Below are 18,639 nucleotides of genomic sequence, written 5' to 3' on the forward strand. Positions count from 1 at the left end.
TACCCTCTCCCTAAGCCTATGGGTCCTTGCTTCATGCAATGGACTTACACTGATTATCTGTTTTACATATGGCAATGAGTTCTTACCTTCTTTTTTTCTCTAGATACTTTGAGACTATCCTGTTCCCTATAACTGGTAGCACTCGCTCTCTTTTTAAACAATTATTTATTTATTTATTTTTGGCTGTGCTGACTCTTCGTGGCTGAGTGTAGGTCTCTCGTTGTGTGGCTTCTCTTGTTGCAGAGCACAGGCTCTAGGGGCATGGGCTTCAGTAGCTGCAGCTCGCGGCTCTGGAGAGCAGACTCGGCAGTTGCGTCACACGGGGCTTCATCGCCCCATGGCATGTGGAATATCCCCAGACTAGGGGTCAAACCTGTGTCCTCTGCATTAGCAGGAGGATTCTTAGCCACTGGACTACCAGGGAAGTCTCAAATTCTTATCTTCTAAACTTCAACAAAAGCTGCTTGCACAAACTATTTAATATCTGCCCCTATTAACAAGCCAGATATTTGATGTATTAAGAAGTCAGAAGCTGGTCACTTCACTTCTTTCTACTGCCTCCAGTTGTTAGAATACTGGCAACGCGCATAAATATGTTTACTGGATCCAGGTAGATTTCCCAGCATCAGACTGATGGGATCATATTTTAGAGCTCCATACACCTGTGTGACTTCTGCATGCTTGATTACTTTCTCTTTGTCATACAGAAGAGACATGCTGCAGAGAACTAATCCACCATCAGTTGCCACTGAGTACGGAGTGGCACCAGCCGCAGTGGGAGGTCAAAAAACACAGATCCCAGTGAGGACACAGACCAGATCCAGGCCCACTCCCTGGGCTCCCATTTTCAGAAACTTCTCACTGGGCACACACACCTATGGTCACAGGGAAGAGGCCTCCCACAATGCCAACTGTGTACCACTCAGCTCTGAGAAGAGGCCCCCTTAATATAGTCAGAGGAGCCACCACTGCACACATCACACCAGGATACGGTAACCGCGCAAGATGCTTGGGGCCTGGACTCTAGTCATATGATATCAACAATACCAACACTTCAGCTTCAATCATCGCTGACAGCAGGTGCCATTGAAACTGCACCCATTGTTACACGAGCCTCTCATCATGAAGTTCATGAGAGCAGTTCTGCTCACTGCCAGAAAAGACGAGCTGTGAAACCAATACTTCTGTGAAGTACATATAGGTGGAATGAATTCTATCCTTTACATGAAAGTGAAAGTGAAGTCGCTCAGTCGTGTCCGACTCTTTGCGACCCCGAGGACTGTAGCCTACTAGGCTCCTCTGTCCATGGGATTCTCCAAGCAAGAATACTGGAGTGGGTTGCCATTGCTTTCTCCAAGGGATCTTCCCAACCCAGGGATTGAACCCGGGTCTCCTGCATTGCAGGCAGACACTTTAACCTCTGAGCCACCAAGGAAGCCCATCCTTGTACATTGCTCTTGCTGCGTCGCTTCAGTCGAGTCCGACTCTGTGCGACCCCATGGACTGCAGCCTACCAGGCTCTTCTGTCCATGGGATTTTCCAGGCAAGAGTACTGGAGTGGGTTGCCATTACTGAGGCTAAATTACAGCCATTTCAATCGCCCCAATCCCATTAGACATTCTCAGCCCATAGTAACACAAAGCTCATAGACCAACATCTTCCCATCGGATGTATTTAAAATGTTTTTTCCAACGATGGTTCCAAAGCTGCCACCGTGAGTTCTTGGCCAGTTTTCCCATGCTGGATTCCAATTCTTGTCTTTGTGGCATATTCCCTGCTGGGTGTTAGGAGCTACTGATTCTTTGTCATGGAATTTTTTTTTTTTCAAAGAATTGTTTACATGTTGTTTCCAATTCTTTACATAAAAAGAATAATTTTGTATAAACAACAAGGACCTACTCTATTGCACAGAGAACTATACTCAATATCGCACAACCCACAGTGGAAAAGAATCTGAACAAGAATACATACATATATCCACATATATATATACATATGTATAACCGAATCACCTTGCTGTATACTGTAAACCAGCTATACTTCAACAACAAAAATAAGTCCATGATTCACACTTTAAAAAAAGCTATATTTAAAAGTATACTTTGTGAAGTCACTTTACTTCTGTGCTTGTTTAGTCTATTCCCTACCCATATATATATATATATATTTTTTTTTTTTTGCATATACTTTCAGTGTTTCTTATTGCAGGTATTGGCAAATTCAAATATATAATTATCTTCCCTAATTCTTTACTCAGAGGGTAGCATACTGTAAACACTTTTTCACACTTTCTTTTTTTTTAAATTTATTTTATTGAAGCATAGTTGATCTACAATGCTGTATTAGTTTCACGTGTTGTTGTTGTTTAGTCACTAAGTCATGTAAGACTTTTGCAAAGTGATTTAGTTTTTTAATATATATGCATACATATTCTTTTTCATGTTATCTTCCATCGATGGGATTCTTCACCATAGGGAAGGTGAAAGCTGGGTGGAAAGCCCTGGAAGGTGGTGTCCGCAGACACACAAGTCTTGCAGCCAGCGTGCTGGTGCAGCAGGTTTACTGGGCACATCTGAAATGCTCAGTCCCTGGTCCCCTCAGTGCTCGGTTTCCCTTTAGGGCTGGCAAAACACAACCACACACATGTCCTGTGCCCTCCGTCCACCTCTTACTCTATAATTTTCACTTCATAAAAATTCTCTTGAGCTAAGATCTCAGACGGAGAAGGCAATGGCACCCCACTCCAGTACTCTTGCCTGGAAAATCCCATGGACGGAGGAGCCTGGTAGGCTGCAGTCCATGGGGTTGCTAGGAGTCAGACATGACTGAGCGACTTCACTTTCACTTTTCACTTTCATGCATTGGAGAAGGAAATGGCAACCCACTCCAGTGCTCTTGCCTGGAGAATCCCTGGGACAGGGGAGCCTGGTGGGCTGCCATCTGTGGGGTCGCACAGAGTCGGACACGACTGAAGCGACTTAGCAGCAGCAGCAGCAGCAAGATCTCAGACAATGTGAACAAAAATCAGGGAAGAAATAAATGAGTAGAACTATGCTAAAGTCTTCATCCTAAATAAGAAAAATTCCCAAGAAGGGTAGTACTAAAGAATGTGCTAACTACTGGACAGTGGCACTCACCTCCCATGCTAGTAAGGTCATGCTTAAAATCTTTCATGCTAGGCTTCAGTGTTATGTGAACCAAGAACTTCCAGATGTCTAAGCTGGGTTTAGAAAAGGGAGAGGAACCAGAGATCAAGTTGCCAACACTCACTGGATTATAGAGAAAGCAAGGAAATTCCAGAAAAACATCCACTTCTGTTTCATCAACTACACTAAAGTCTTTGTGGGGACCATAAAAAACTGTGGAAACCTTTCAGAGAGATGAGAATACCAGACCATCTTACTTGTCTCCTGAAATCTGTATGTGGATCAAGAAGCAATACTTAGAACCCTGTGTGGAACAACAGATTGGTTCAACATTGAGAAAGGAGTATGTTAGTGCTGTCTGCTTTCACCCTGTTTGTTTAACCTGTATGTTGAGCACATCATGAGAAATGCCAGGCTGGGTGAGTTACAAGCTGGAAACAAGATAGGAGGGAGAAATATCAACAATCTCAGATATGCGGATGATACCACTCTAGCGGCAGAAAGCGAGGAAGGAACTAAAGAACTTCTTGAAGGTGAAGGAGGAGAGTTAAAGAGTCAGGCTTAAAACTAAATATTAAAAAAAAAAAACCTAATATCATGGAAGTGAAAGGCAAAGGAGAAAAGGAAAGATATACCCATTTGAATGCAGAGTTCCAAAGAATAGCAAGAAGAGATAAGAAAGCCTTCTTCACTGATCAATGCAAAGAAATAGAGGAAAATAATAGAATGCAAAAGACTAGAGATCTCTTCAAGAAAGTTACAGATACCAAGGGAACATTTCATGCAAAGATGGGCACAATAAAGGACAGAAATGGTATGGACCTAAAAGAAGCAGAAGATATTAAGAAGAGGTGTCAAGAATACACAGAAGAGCTATACAAAAAAGATCTTCATGACCCAGATAACCATGATGGTGTGATCACTCACCTAGAGCCAGACATCCTGGAATGTGAAGTCAAGTGGGCCTTAGGAAGCACCACTACTAACAAAGCTAGTGGAGGTGATGGAATTCTAGTTGAGCTATTTCAAATCCTAAAAGATGATGTTGTGAAAGTGCTGCACTCACTATGATAGCAAATTTGGAAAACTCAGCAGTGGCTACAGGACTGGAAAAGTCAGTTTTCATTCGAATCCCAAAGAAAGGCAATGCCAAAGGATGCTCAAACTACCACACAATTGCACTCATCTCACACGCTAGCAGAGTAATGCTCAAAATTCTCCAACCAGGCTTCAACAGTATGTGAACTGTGAACTTCCGGATGTTCAGGCTGGATTGGAGAAGGAAATGGCAACCCACTCCAGTGTTCTTGCCTGAAGAATCCTAGGGATGGGGGGGCCTGGTGGGCTGCCATCTCTGGGGTTGCACAGAGTCGGACACGACTGAAGTGACTTAGCAGCAGCAGCAGCAGCAGCAGCAGAGGAACCAGAGAACAATTGCAAACCTCCTCTGGATCATCGAAAAAGCAAGAGAGTTCCCCCCAAAAAAACCCCACATCTACTTCTGCTTTATTGACTATGCCAAAGCCTTTGACTGTGTGGATCACAGTAAATTGTGGAAAAGAGATGGGAATACCAGACCACCTACCTGCCTCCTGAGAAATCTGTGTGCACGTCAAGAAGCAACAGTTAGAACTGGACATGGAACAGCAGACTGGCTCCAAATCGGGAGAGGAGTATGTCAAGGCTGTACATTGTCACCCTGCTTATTTAACTTATATGCAGAGTGTATCATGAGAAATGCTGGGCTGGAAGAAACACAAGCTGGAATCAAGATTGCTAGGAGAAATATCAATAACCTCACATTTACAGATGACACCACGCTTATGGCAAAAACTGAAGAGGAACTAAAGAGTCCCTTGATGAGTGTGAAAGAGGAGAGTGAAAAAGTGGGCTTAAAACTCAACATTCAGAAAACTAAGATCATGATATCTGGTCCCATCACTTCATGGCAAATAGATGGGGAAACAATGGAAACAGTGACAGAATTTATTTTTGGGTGTTCCAAATCACTGCAGATGGTGATTGCAGCCATGAAATTAAAAGATTCTTGCTCCTTGGAAGAAAAGCTATGACCAACTTAGACAGCATATTAAAAAGCAGAGACATTAGTTTGCTGACAAAGATCCACATAGTCAAAGCTATGGTTTTTCCATTAGTCACGTATGGATATGGATGTGAGAATTCAACTATAAGGAAAGCTGAGCACCGAAGAATTAATGCTTTTGAACTGTGGTGTTGAATAAGACATTTGAGAGTCCCTTGGATGGCAAGGAGATCCAACCAGTCAGTCCTATAGGAAATCAGTCCTGAATATTCATTGCAAGTACTGATGCTGAAGCTGAAACTCCAATACTTTGGCCATCTGATGTGATGAACTGACTCATTGGAAAATACCCTGATGCTGGGAAAGATTGAAGGCAGGAGGAGAAGTGGATAACAGAGGATGAGATGGTTTGAATGGCATCACCAATGTGATGGACATGAGTTTGAGCAAGCTCTGGGAGTTGGTGATGGACAGGGAAGCCTGGCATGCTGCATTCTGTGGGGTTGCAAAGAGTCAGACACGACTGAGTGATTGAACTGAACTGAAGATCATGGCATCTGGGCCCATTACTTTACCGCAAATAGAAGGGGAAAAAGTGGAAGTAGTGACAGACTTCCTCTTCTTGGACTCTAAGATCATTGCAAATGGTGACTGCAGCCATCAAATCAGAAGCTTCTTGGCAGGAAAGCTATGACAAACCTAGACAGTGTTTTTTTTTTTTTTTTGCATTTCTTTTTCTTGGGGATAGTCTTGCTCCCTGTCTCCTGTACAATGTCACGAACCTCCATCCATAGTTCATCAGGCACTCTGTCTATCAGATCTAGGCCCTTAAATCTATTTCTCACTTCCACTGTACAGTCATAAGGGATTTGATTTAGGTCATACCTGAATGGTCTAGTGGTTGTCCACTAGAAATGGTTTTCCACTGGAAAGCAAAATGGCTGTCTGAGGGGGCCTTACAAATAGCTGAGAAAAGAAGAGAAGCAAAAGGCAAAGGAGAAATGGAAAGATATACCCATCTGAATGCAGAGTTCCAAAGAATAGCAAGGAGAGATAAGAAAGCCTCTTCACTGATCAATGCAAAGAAATAGAGGAAAAGAATAGAATGGGAAAGACTAGAGATCTCTTCAAGAAAATCAGACATACCAAGGGAAAATTTCATGCAAAGATGGGCTCAATAAAGGACAGAAATGGTATAGACCTAACAGAAGCAGAATATTTTAAGAAGAGGTGGCAAGAATACACAGAAGAACTGTACAAAAAAGATCTTCACGACCCAGATAATCACGAAAGTGTGATCAATCACACTCACCTAGAGCCGGACATTCTGGAATGTGAAGTCAGGTGGGACTTAGGAAGCATCACTATGAACAAAGCTAGTGGAAGTGATGGAATTCCAGTGGAGCTATTTCAAATTTTAAAAGATGATGCTGTGAAAGTGCTGCACTTAATATGTCAGCAAATATGGAAAACTCAGCAGTGGCCACAAGACTGAAAAAGGTCAGTTTTCATTCCAATCCCAAACAAAGGCAGTGCCAAAGAATGTTCAAACTACTGCACAATTGCATTCATTTCACACGCTAGTAAAGTAATGCTCAAAATTCTCCAAGCCGGGCTTCAGCAATATGTGAACTGTGAACTTCCAGATGTTCAAGCTGTTCAAGCTGGTTTTAGAAAAGGCAGAGGAACCAGAGATCAAGTTGCCAACATCCGCTGGATCACTGAAAAAGCAAGAGAGTTCCAGAGAAACATCTATTTCTGCTTTATTGACTATGCCAAAGCCTTTGACTTGAGTAAACTCTGGGAGTTGGTGATGGACAGGAGGCCTGGCGTGCTGTGGTTCATGGAGTTGCAAAGAGTCAGACATGACTGAGCTACTGAACTGAACTGAGACAGTGTGTTGAAAACCAAAGACTTATTCTGCTGACACTGGTCTGTATAGTCAAGAGTATGGTGTTCCCAGTGGCCACTTACAGTTGCAAGAGCCGGACTGTAAAGATGACAGAATGCCAAAATATTGATGCCTTGAAACTGTGGTGCTGGAGAAGACTCCTGAAAGTCCCTTGGACAGCAAGGAGATCAAACCAGGCAATCTTAAGGGAAGTCAACCCTGAATGCTCAGTGGAAGGACTGATGCTGAAGCTGAAGTTCCAGTGTTTTGGTCATCTGATGTATTCAGTCGAGTCATTGGAAAGTCCCTGATGCTGGGAAGACTGAGGGCAGAAGGAGAAAAAGTCATCAGAGGATGAGATTGCTGGATGGCATCACAGATGCAATGGACATGAACTTGGGCAAACTTCAGGAGATGGTGAGGGACAGGGGGGCCTGGTGTGCTGCAGTCCATGGGGCCACAAAGAGTTGGGCATGACTGGACAACTGAACAACAACAAAAAGATCTCAGTCTATCTGAGGAAATCAGGGAAGGAATAGATTAGTAGAACTATGTTAATGTCTTCATCTTAAATAAAATAGTTCAAGATACAAATTATTAATGTCAGCAATTAGAAAGCAATTTTGTAGCTTGCTTTAGGAACAGCACACTCTATCACTTACCTGGTCTGCCTTCCTTTCTTCTGCTCTCTTTTCCCTTTCTGATTAGGAATGTGTCACAGACATGATGACATTCTATATTTTTTTATCCGAATATCATACCAGCTGGAAGCATTCTGCGTTCCTTTTGGCTTTGGACTTTTCATAACCTATGATCAGAGCATAATGGTTAAAGATGGCTGCTTTATCCAGTTCCCTAGGCAGGATTTATGTAATGTTAGTGCTCATTTATTTTGATATGGAGATTGAGCTTGGGAGGATGTGCATGGATTTAAGCTGTACACTTGTCTCCAGGATACAGAGAATGCTCTGATGCACTAAAACTTTGACAGTGCTGATTGGCAGGATGCCAAATGCAACCTAGACGGCATCATAAGCAGTAGATGTCATAACAGAAATTCCTGGTGGTTTTCCTTTGGAAATACATCAAGATTCTAAGCCTTTCTCACTAACTTCACTATTTCTACTTTACTGTTACCTCCCAATGTAACAATTGTAACTAGCTGGATTGCTCACCATTCCCCACTCCCTGACTCAGTCTATAGTCAACATGATAATCTGAGTGATTCTTTAAAAACATAAATCAGACCATGCTCAAAACCTTCTAGGGATTTCCCACTTGACTTCAGCAAAAGTCAACATCCCTACAATGATAGAATAAGGCCCGACCTAGCTCTCCTCTCCTTTCCAAGCACTTTCCTCCTCATCTATTCTGCTCCAGCCAAATGGATATTCCAAGCCACCTCCACCTCAGGAGCTTTTTTTTTTCTAACTGGAAGAAAGTTGCTTTACAATGCTGTACTGGTTTCTGGTGTACACAACGTGAATCAACCGTTGTTGCTGTAGTAAGTCGTGTCTGACTCTTTGCTGCAGCATGTTAGGCTTCCCGTCCTTCACCAACTCCCAGAGCTTCCTCAAACTCATGGTCATCGAGTCTGTGATGCCATCCAACCATCTCATCTTCTGTCATCCCCTTCTCCTCCTGCCCTCAATCTTTCCCAGCATCAGGGTCTTTTCCAGTGAGTCAGCTCTTCACTTCAGGTGGCCAAAGTATTGGAGCTTCAGCATCAATCCTTCCAATGAATATTCAGGATTGATTTCCTTTAAGTTTGACTGGTTTGATCTCCTTGGGGTCCAAGGGGCTGCAGCACCACAGTTCAAGTGCATCAGTTCTTCAGAGCTCAGCCTTCTTTACGGTCCAACTGTCACATCCTTACATGACTACCGGAATAACCATAGGTTAGACCACACAGGTCTTTGTCCGCAAAGTGATGTCTCAGCTTTTTAATACACTGTCTAGGTTTGTCATAGCTTTTCTTCTCAGGAGCAAGTGTTTCCTTTTAATTTCATGGCTGCTGTCACTGTCCTCAATGATTGGGAGCCTAAGAAAATAAAATCCACCACTGTTTCCATTAAAAAATGGAAAACCCCATCCATTTGCCATGAAGTGATGGGACTGGGTGCCCTGACCTTCCGTTTTTGGATGCTGAGTTCTAAGCCATGAGTATACTCATGTTCCCTCCCTCTTAGCCTCCCTCCCAGCCCCCCAGCCCCCTCTAGGTTGTCACAGAGTGTTGGCCTGAGCTCCCTGGGTTGTCAGCCGCTTCCCACCAGCTATCCACTTTACACATGGCAGAGTACGTGTCAAGGCTGCTCTCCCAACTTGTCCTTCCCTCTCCTTCCCCCGCTGTGTCCGCAAGTCTGTTCTCTGTGTCAGCATCTCCGTTCCTGCCCTGCAGATAGGTTCATCAGCACCATTTTTCTAGATTCCATATTTATGCATTCATATATGGTATCCAGTCCCGCCACTTCATGGGAAATAGATGGGGAAACAGTGGAAACAGTGTCAGACTTTATTTTTCTGGGCTCCAAAATCATTACAGATGGTGACTGCAGCCATGAAATTAAAAGACGCTTACTCCTTGGAAGGAAGGTTATGACCAACCTAGATAGCATATTGAAAAGCAGAGACATTACTTTGCCAGCAAAGGTTCGTCTAGTCAAGGCTATGGTTTTTCCAGTGGTCATGTATAGATATGAGAGTTGGACTGTGAAGAAGGCTGAGCGCCAAAGAATTGATGCTTTTGAACTGTGGTGTTGGAGAAGACTCTTGAGAGTCCCTTGGACTGCAAGGAGATCCAACCAGTCCATTCTGAAGGGTATCAGCCCTGGGATTTCTTTGGAAGGAATGATGCTAAAGCTGAAACTCCAGTACTTTGGCCACCTCATGCGAAGAGTTGACTCATTGGAAAAACCTCTGATGGAGGGGTTGGGGGCAGGAGGAGAAGGGGAGGACAGAGGATGAGATGGCTGGATGGCATCACTGACTCGATGGACGTGAGTCTCAGTGAACTCTGGGAGTTGGTGATGGACAGGGAGGCCTGGCGTGCTGTGATTCATGGGGTCGCAAAGAATTGGACACGACTGAGCGACTGATCTGATCTGATCTGATATGATATTTGTTTTTCTCTTTCTGACTTACTTCACTCTGTATAACAGGCTCTTGCTTCATCAACCTCAGTTTCCCCCCAGAATCTTAGAACCTGATGTTTTCTTGGCTTGAAATGTTCTTCCTCCAATTATCCACATGACTTGTTTCCTGACTTCCCCATGTCATTGCTAAAACATGACCATAGGAGAGGGGCTTTGCATGACCACTCCTTACAAAATAGTCACTCCCCTGCACCCTGTTCAGGGGGCTCCCCTTCTCCTTTATTTCCTTTCTTGTTCTCCATGGCACTTGTTCACATCCGATGTACTCCGAGCTCTGTTATGTATTTTCTTAGATGTAGATCTCCTGGAGTGCAGGCTTCATAAGGGCAGGCAGCTTGTTCCACATATGGATGGATCCTGGCACACCACCCAGAGCACGGCACAGGAGGTGCTGAGTATGTATCTGGGGATGGCCATCACAAGCATACCTCTTGGCTTTCTTGGTAAAGTTTCACACTGCTTATTATGAGATAACGGTCATAAAAAGAGACCTCCTAGATGGGGGACTAGAGACAGTATCATACAATGAGTGGAAAGGTCAGGCCTGGTGTTGTGGGTTGAATTGTGTCCCCTCAAATTCATATGATGAAGCCCTAACCCCCAGTACCTCAGAAGGACAGCATTTGGAGACAGGTCCCTTAGAGAGGTGATTAAACTAAAATGAAGCCTTACAGTGGGTCCTCATCCAATATGGTTGCTGTACTTAGAAGAGAGGACATTTGGACACGCAGGGAGACACCAGGGCTGTGCACACATGGCAAGGCCATGTGAGGATTCAGTAAGAAGGTGACCTTAGGAGAAGTGAAACCTGTCAAGACCTGGGTTTTGAACTTCTGGCCTCCAGAACTGTGAAAAGAAAAATTGGGTTGTTTAAATGACTCAGTCTGTGGTATTTTGCTATGGTAGCCCTAGCGAATTAATAAGGCAAGTGATATTTTGAGTTGGACTTGCAAATGTCTGGGTCTGCTTATATATATGACACCAAGCAGGAAACACAAACTAATTGAAGGTTTTTAAAGGTCCAGTGATTCCAGGGAGTTTGTAATCACTAAGAGAGAAAGGTATCCTACTAGTAGAAATTGCACAGAGCTAGGCTGACTTCAGAGTTGATTCATTGGAAAAGACCCTGATGCTGGGAGGGATTGGGGGCAGGAGGAGAAGGGGACGACAGAGGATGAGATGGCTGGATGGCATCACTGACTCGATGGACGTGAGTCTCAGTGATCTCCGAGAGTTGGTGATGGACAGGGAGGCCTGGCGTTCTGCGATTCATGGGGTCTCAAACAGTCGGACACGACTGAGCGACTGATCTGATCTGATCTGAGGTTGACTTCAATCTCAGGATAAAAAAGGCTTCCCTAATGGGAGACCCACCACCATGTGCCAAGTCTCCTTCCAATGGATTTGCATGAACTGAGCCACCTGGTTCTCCCAGCATCTCCAAGAGAGCTTGTCACCTCATTTTTCATATGAGAACACTAAGGCACAGACAGGGTGGCAAAGTTGGCCAAGGTCATAGGTTTTAAGTGGCAGAACCAAGGTTCAAATTAGGCGGTGGCTCTGGAACTTGTACAGAACTTGGAACTCCTACATTCCACCTCTTTTTATGTATCTTCCCATGCCTGCAAGAGGATTTCCCCCCACATTTAGATTTGCTAGTCACCAGTCTATCTGTTTAGTTTTCTATTAGCACCAACCTACCTTTTCAGCTTAATATTTTTTGCTCATATACATTTAGAAAAACCATATCATCCCTTTGTCTCTCAACTTTTCCCTCTCCCCTTCACCCCCATGTTCCTGCTTTCTTGGTCTTTGCCTCCCTCCTTTGTGTTTCTGAGGTCATTCTAGCTTCCTATAGAGCCTCTGTCCTCATTCTTACCTCTTATGCTTATCTAGAACCTACTCTTAAAGATCAAATCCAAATCCCAACTCCCCCATAGGGTCTTACTTTCTTCTCTGAAAATTTCATTGTACACACAGATAATTTGATAATTAATCATGTACTTTTTAATTAAAATTCTTCTATATTTGGCTCAATATTATGTATAAATATTCTCAAATCTTAACTCTTCACCAGTTTTATGTCTCATTTTCAAAATAGACTTGATTCATCGAGGACATGGATGAAATACTCCATATGATAATCTGAAAATAGAGACATTAATCTGCTTTGATATGCAAAAACAGTCAAGATAGAAGAAGGAGATAATAAATGTCATTCTAATTAACAGCTAGCATCATGTTGAATGCATTATATACATTAACTCATTTATTCCTTACAGTGTGTATCATTATCGCTATATTATAGATGAAGGAAATGAAGGTTAAAGGTACTGTATAGCTTGTCCAAAGTGATACAACTTGTAAGTGTTATGCTAGCATTTGGAAGTGCTGTGATGGATTAATATGAAGGATTTATAAAATAAGGAATTTAAATAGTGTGAGTTATCAGAAAAACTAGAAAGTGAAGTCGCTCAGTCGTGTCTGACTCTGCGACCCCATGGACTGTAGCCCACCAGGCTCCTCCGTCCATGGAATTTTCCTGGCAAGAATACTGGAGTGGTTGCCATTTCCTTCTTCAGGGGATCTTCCCAACCCAGGGTTCGAACCTGGGTCTCCCGTCTTACAGGCAAACTCTTCACCATCTGAGCCACCAGAGTTATCAGAAGGGAGAATGCAAATTGGCCTCGGAAGTTCTGGTAGACATAACCTAGAAAATTTGGTTGTCCATCAAATTCTCTGTTCTTCTTGAGCACACAGCTGGACCACGGCAGTCAGGTGTGGATTTATGCCTGAGCTTTAGCCAGTGTGTTTGAGCACAAAGGATGGAGTCTGTCTCTGAGCTTGTCTTTTCCAGGACAGGATGCAGATGCTGCTGCTGTGACCCTGCAGGTGACAGAGCCACGCGATGGAAGAAACCCAGGCCTCTGAATCACCACATGGAAGCCTGCTGTTAGGGGGACGCCACCCTGATATTGTGACATGAGCAAGAGAAGAGCTTATTGGAGGGACCTACTTGTTACTGCAGCCTCGTTGACCTAACTGCTGCAATCTAGGAACTGGCAAGGGAGTCGGAGAGCTCTCAGCCTTGAACAAGAATTTGCTGTGGAATGTAAAGACCGTCTTAGAATACCTCTCACTCACAAACTGGCAGCCTCTATTTCACAGATGGTGGGGTAACAGCAGAAGTGTCTGTTCATTAGTGGCAGCCTATGGTCGATTGTTGGAGAAGGGCTTGGCAACCCGCTCCATTATTCTTTCCTGCAGAACCCCATGGACAGAGAAGCCTGGTGGGCTACAGTGCCCATCGCAAAAAGTCGGACGAGACTGAAGCAATTTAGCATGCACGGTCCATTGTGCCACAAAACACTTTTAAGTAGAATGAAACAAACTGGAGAATAACACCTCTTATAGTGATGAGGAATAGACATTTTCCATCTGCCCCTAAATTGAAAATTCCCTGATTCAGGCACAGCAGTTTCTAAAGTTTCTGAATTGTAATGGCCCAAACATAATACCTTATAGAACAACTGAGAATTTATAAGGTTCTATAAAAATTCAAATTACAATGCTTCTTGCTACTTTAGTCAGTAGTTCAAACATAAAAAATTAAAATTTTAATTAAAAAATTAAATAATTAATTAAATTAAAAATTAATTAATTAAATTAAAAATTAATTAAGTAAATTAAAATTTAATTAATTAAATTAAATTAAGAAATTAAAAATTAAATCAAAATTAAATCTGGATTAAAAAAATCTGGAGGATTGATGCGATTTATGAAAAACTTTTAAATGAGTGACAGAGTTAGACACACGGGTTAAGATGACGCGTTCCACTGAAGGTCTCTCTTTTGCCTTCACTGCCCTCTGTCATCCGTCCAGTCTCCTTTGAACTCCTATTTGATGTCAAGAACTGCCTTCTGTGAAGCATTTCTAGGCATTTCACTCATGTAATCACCCAGCTCTGTGGGACTCTGAAGAGCGGTGCTCTCCACTGAGTACGGCCTCAATCCTGGCTGCAGCCTTGGAAAGAACTTGAGACTTTCCTGTCCGCTCTCTCCCTCTCACACTCCTGTCTTCTTACCATTTAACAGTGTGTTGATCCTCAGCCCAAGGACGGATTCTGTCTTGGTCTCATTCGCTTCCTCGGGGCAGGCGGCTGCAGTCTCCCTCCCTGACAGTAGAGGGTGCCAGAAGACCACAACCCCTTGGAAGTCAGGCTTACCGTCGTTTTCCTTCCCAAGTTGAGCAGGAAATGGTCACGTGGTTTTTGGATGATAATGGAAGTTTCTCATTTTCCACCTCTTGATATCGCCGGTGACATTTTTTTTGGCAGAAGCTGAGAAAATAGACTAATTTTTCCCACATGACCACTCATTGTTTGCATCCATCCCCTTTCTCTCTCCTCTTCATACTGTCTTCTCCTCTTACAAAAGCTGTTTTTGCTCCATAATGCATCTGTTAGGTTATCTGTGGGGACTGTCCAAATACCAAGCTGCCGCAAGTTTCGAGGCTCCCCTCTGTACTTACCTGAGTTGGCTGGCTCACTTAAGCTCATCATATGGAAAGCCCCCAAAATGGAATTGTTAAGGAAGAAGATATCCTCTGAATCCTGTAATACAGTCAAAAAGTGTCTTTTGGTTGCTGTGTGGTTTGGCAGATTTGTAGATTAATATGGTGGTTGGGCTGTGTTTTAGGGATGGATCAGGATTCTGCTGTATTTACTTTGTTTTCTGTCTCAAGTAGGCATTTTACTGCCAAAACAACGTGAAGGGAAGGAAAAGGAAAAACTGTTGGGCCATTATCCCTGACTGCTATGGAAAATCCAGAGACCAAAGCTGCCTCAGCCATAAACGACATTTTTTTCCCAGTAGGGATTCTCTGGTTTACTCAGAGTCATTAATTCCTGCAACTATCGTCCAAATACAAGCATTTTGTGTTCATCCAGGATACAATGAGCCATATTTTTCAGAAGTCAGAGAATTTTGGAGAAAGGAGAGGCAAAGGTCGTCTGAGGCAGTTCACTCACTTTAAAAACAGCTCAGAAGTCTGAGGTCACTTAGCCTGTTGGGTCTTAATTTTCTTTAGCCTGTGTCTCTGTCTCCTACGTATTGTCTTATTGTTGACTAAGGTAACTTGTCAAGGAAATTGTATTTCTTAGATTGTCCTGAGGCTGAAGGCAGGCAATTATTTATTACTTTATTGAAGTATAACTGATTTATAATGTTGTATGGGTTTCTGCTGTATAGGAAAGTGATTCAGATATTATCAGCTATGCAGTAGGACCTTGCTACTTATCCATTCTCTGGATACTAGCTTACATCTGCTCAGTCCAACCTCCTACTCTTTCCCTTCCCCAAACTTCTCCCCCTTGACAACCACAAGTCTGTTCACTATGTTCATGAATCTGTTTCTGTTTCATGGTTAGGTTCATTTACGTCATATTCTAGATTCTATGTATAAGTAATACAATATGGTATGTCTTTATCTGACTTAATTCACTTAGTGTGATGGGGCTTCCCTGGTGGCTCAGCTGGTCAAGAATCCGCTTGCAATGTGGGAGACCCCTGGGTTCAATCCCTGGTTGGGAAGATCCCCTAGAGAAGGGAAAGGCTACCTACTCCAGTATTTTGGCCTGGAGAATTTCTTGGACGGTATAGTCCATGGGGTCGCAAAGAGTCAGACAGGACAGAGCGACTTTCACTTTCACATGTCTTTCTCTATCTGACTCAATTCACTTAGTGTGATAATCTCTAGTTGCTCATGTTGTCACAAATGACATTATTTGGTTCTTTTTCATGGCTGAGTAGTATTCCATGGCATATATTTACCATATCCTATTTATCCATCCATCCATCAATGGATGTTTAGGTTCTTTCTATGTCTTGGCTATTGTGAATAGGTACTGCTATGAACATAAGGCTACATGGACCTTTTTGAATTAGAATTTTGTCCGGATGTATGCCCAGGAGTGGGATTGCTGGATTGTCTGGTAATTCTGTTTTTCTTTTCTGAGGAACCTCCGTATGATTCTCCATAGTGGCTGAACCACTTTACATTCCCACCAACAATGTAGGAGGGCTTCCTTTTGTTCACATCCTCTCCAGCATTTGTTATTTGTAGAGTTTTTAATGATTCTGATTGGTGTGAGGCAGCACCTCATTGTAGTTTTTGGTTTAAAGGAGGCAATTCTAATCAGAAATATTTATCTATCTACTTGCGTATCTCTTGGAAAGAAATGCCTCATGCGACTTCTTACCCATAGAGGGCACTCTCTGAGCAGGAAATTTCCCTTCTAGACCATTTTATAGTCAGAAAAAGTTGGGCAGTCCTAACTAGATCCCTGGAGATGGGAACTACCAACACAGGCTTGAAAACCTTGTATCTAACCTCAGAACGTATTCAACCTAGTGGGGGCGGGAGGTGGGGGGGGGGCAGGAATCAGGATCTGCCTACTCTGGCCAGAAGGCTGTCACCCATTTCCTCCTGAGTCTGCATCTGCACAGCTTCACGTGTGTGCTCCTGCTTGTCTCGGCCCGAGATGCTTTTCCTTTCTTCGGCCTCTGGAAAATTCCTAGCCATAGGTCAGAGTCCTAAATTGTCCCTTCACTTTTCAAACCTTCCCTCCTCTGTATTCCAGAACTTTTTACATCCTAGGATTAGAGCACATATTAACCATTGTTTTAATGTGTCTTGCTTTCTGGACTTTGAAACCCTTTTAGGAGCTTCGACCATGTTATCTTCTTGTTATCCTCAGTGTCTGGCCCTGTGTAAGGTCCATAATAAATGCCTGAGAAGTGTTGTTGAATATATGAATACATAAATCAATACAATTATGATTTTTTACTAACTAGGATATCATCATAGATGAGTGGGATTATCTGAGGCAGTCTGAAGCCTACAGCTTAATTAGTTTTATTTTTCTTGCTAAGGTATTTCAAAGAAAATATATTTTGCATGTACAAAAATGTAGCAAAAGAAAACGACTGTTATCCAAAATATACAAAGAACCCTTAAAACTCAAACTAAGTTAACAAACAACCAATTGAAAACTGGATCAGAGACCTTAAGAGACACTTCACTAAAGAAAGTACAAAGATGGCAAATAAGTATATGAAGAGATGCTCCACATATATCCTCAGGGAAATGAAAATTAAAATAGCAATGAGATACCAGTACACACTTATTAGAATGGCCCAAATCTGCAACACTAACACCAAATGCTGGTGAAGATGTAGCTAATAGGAACTCTCATTCATTGCTGGTGGGAAAGCAAAATGTTACAGCTACTTGGGAAGACAGTTTGGCAGTTTGTTACAAGGCTAAACATATTCTTAGCATGCATGCTAAGTCACTTCGGTTGTGTTCAACTCCGTATGACGCTATGGACTGCAGCCTGCCAGGTTCCTCTGTCCATGGGATTCTCCAAGCAAGTATACTGGAGTGGGTTGCCATGCCCTCCTCCAAGGAATTGTTCTGACCCAGGGATCAAACCCGTGTCTCTTATGCCTCCTGTATTGGCAGGTTGGTTCTTTACCACTGCGCCACCTGGGAAGCCCATTCTTAGCATATGATCCAGTAATTGTGCTCCTTGGTATTCACCCAAAGGAGCTGAAAAGTTATGTCCTAATGAAAACCTTCATAGAGATGTTTATAGCAGCTTGATTCATGAATGCCAAAACTTGGAAGCAACCAAGATGTCCTTCGATTGTCAAATGGTAAATAAACTATTATTCAGGAGTGATGTCACCAACTTGGCAACACAGGTTGTTCCTGACTTCATTCCTCACCACAAGAACAGCTAACAACAATTCAAGGACAAGTCACCACTGAGAGACTCTTAGAACACAGAGTTGAGGTTGAAACAGCACTGAGAGCTCAGAGACCAAGACAGACGCGTTAGAAGGTGAGAGGAACCTCTGTGGGCTGACTGCAAGGTCCTGCCCCAGGCCGCCTCAGCATCGCGCCAAGGAGTCGCCCCTGAGCCTATGACCCTTCCAGTGGATAGAGAGAGCCTGGCAGTGGGGGGACATCCAGACCCGTCATCTAGGGAGCCCCCATGGGAACTGCCGGGAATCTGACTGTGACGGAGAAAGGGGCGGGGCTTGCAACCACCAGCGCCAGGATCGTGTCAGACCCGGTTCCTACCTGCAGAGCCCAAGCGGAAGACGCAACCAGCAGCTCTGCCCAGCAACAGAACCAAGTCAGCGGAACAGTCTGAGTAGGGGGCCATGGTCAGCCAGGCCCACTTCTGAGTGTAGCTCTGGAAGGTTATTCAGGGCTAGAAAGAAATGAGCATTTCATGACTCGATAAAGCCATGAAAAGGCAAGGAGGAAACTGACACGCATGTTACTAAGTGAAAGAAGCGGATCTGAGAAGTCTGCATACGATATGATTTGGACTG

General features: G+C 43.3%; 1 pseudogene; it reads right to left on the bottom strand.

Moving 5' to 3' along the window:
• Positions 1–541: 541 nt before the first annotated feature.
• On the bottom strand, positions 542–18,467 carry LOC113877441 (annotated as a pseudogene).
• Between the last annotated feature and the right edge of the window lie 172 nt (positions 18,468–18,639).

Source organism: Bos indicus x Bos taurus, chromosome 19, assembly GCF_003369695.1.
Source record: "Bos indicus x Bos taurus breed Angus x Brahman F1 hybrid chromosome 19, Bos_hybrid_MaternalHap_v2.0, whole genome shotgun sequence".
Lineage (NCBI taxonomy): Eukaryota > Metazoa > Chordata > Mammalia > Artiodactyla > Bovidae > Bos > Bos indicus x Bos taurus.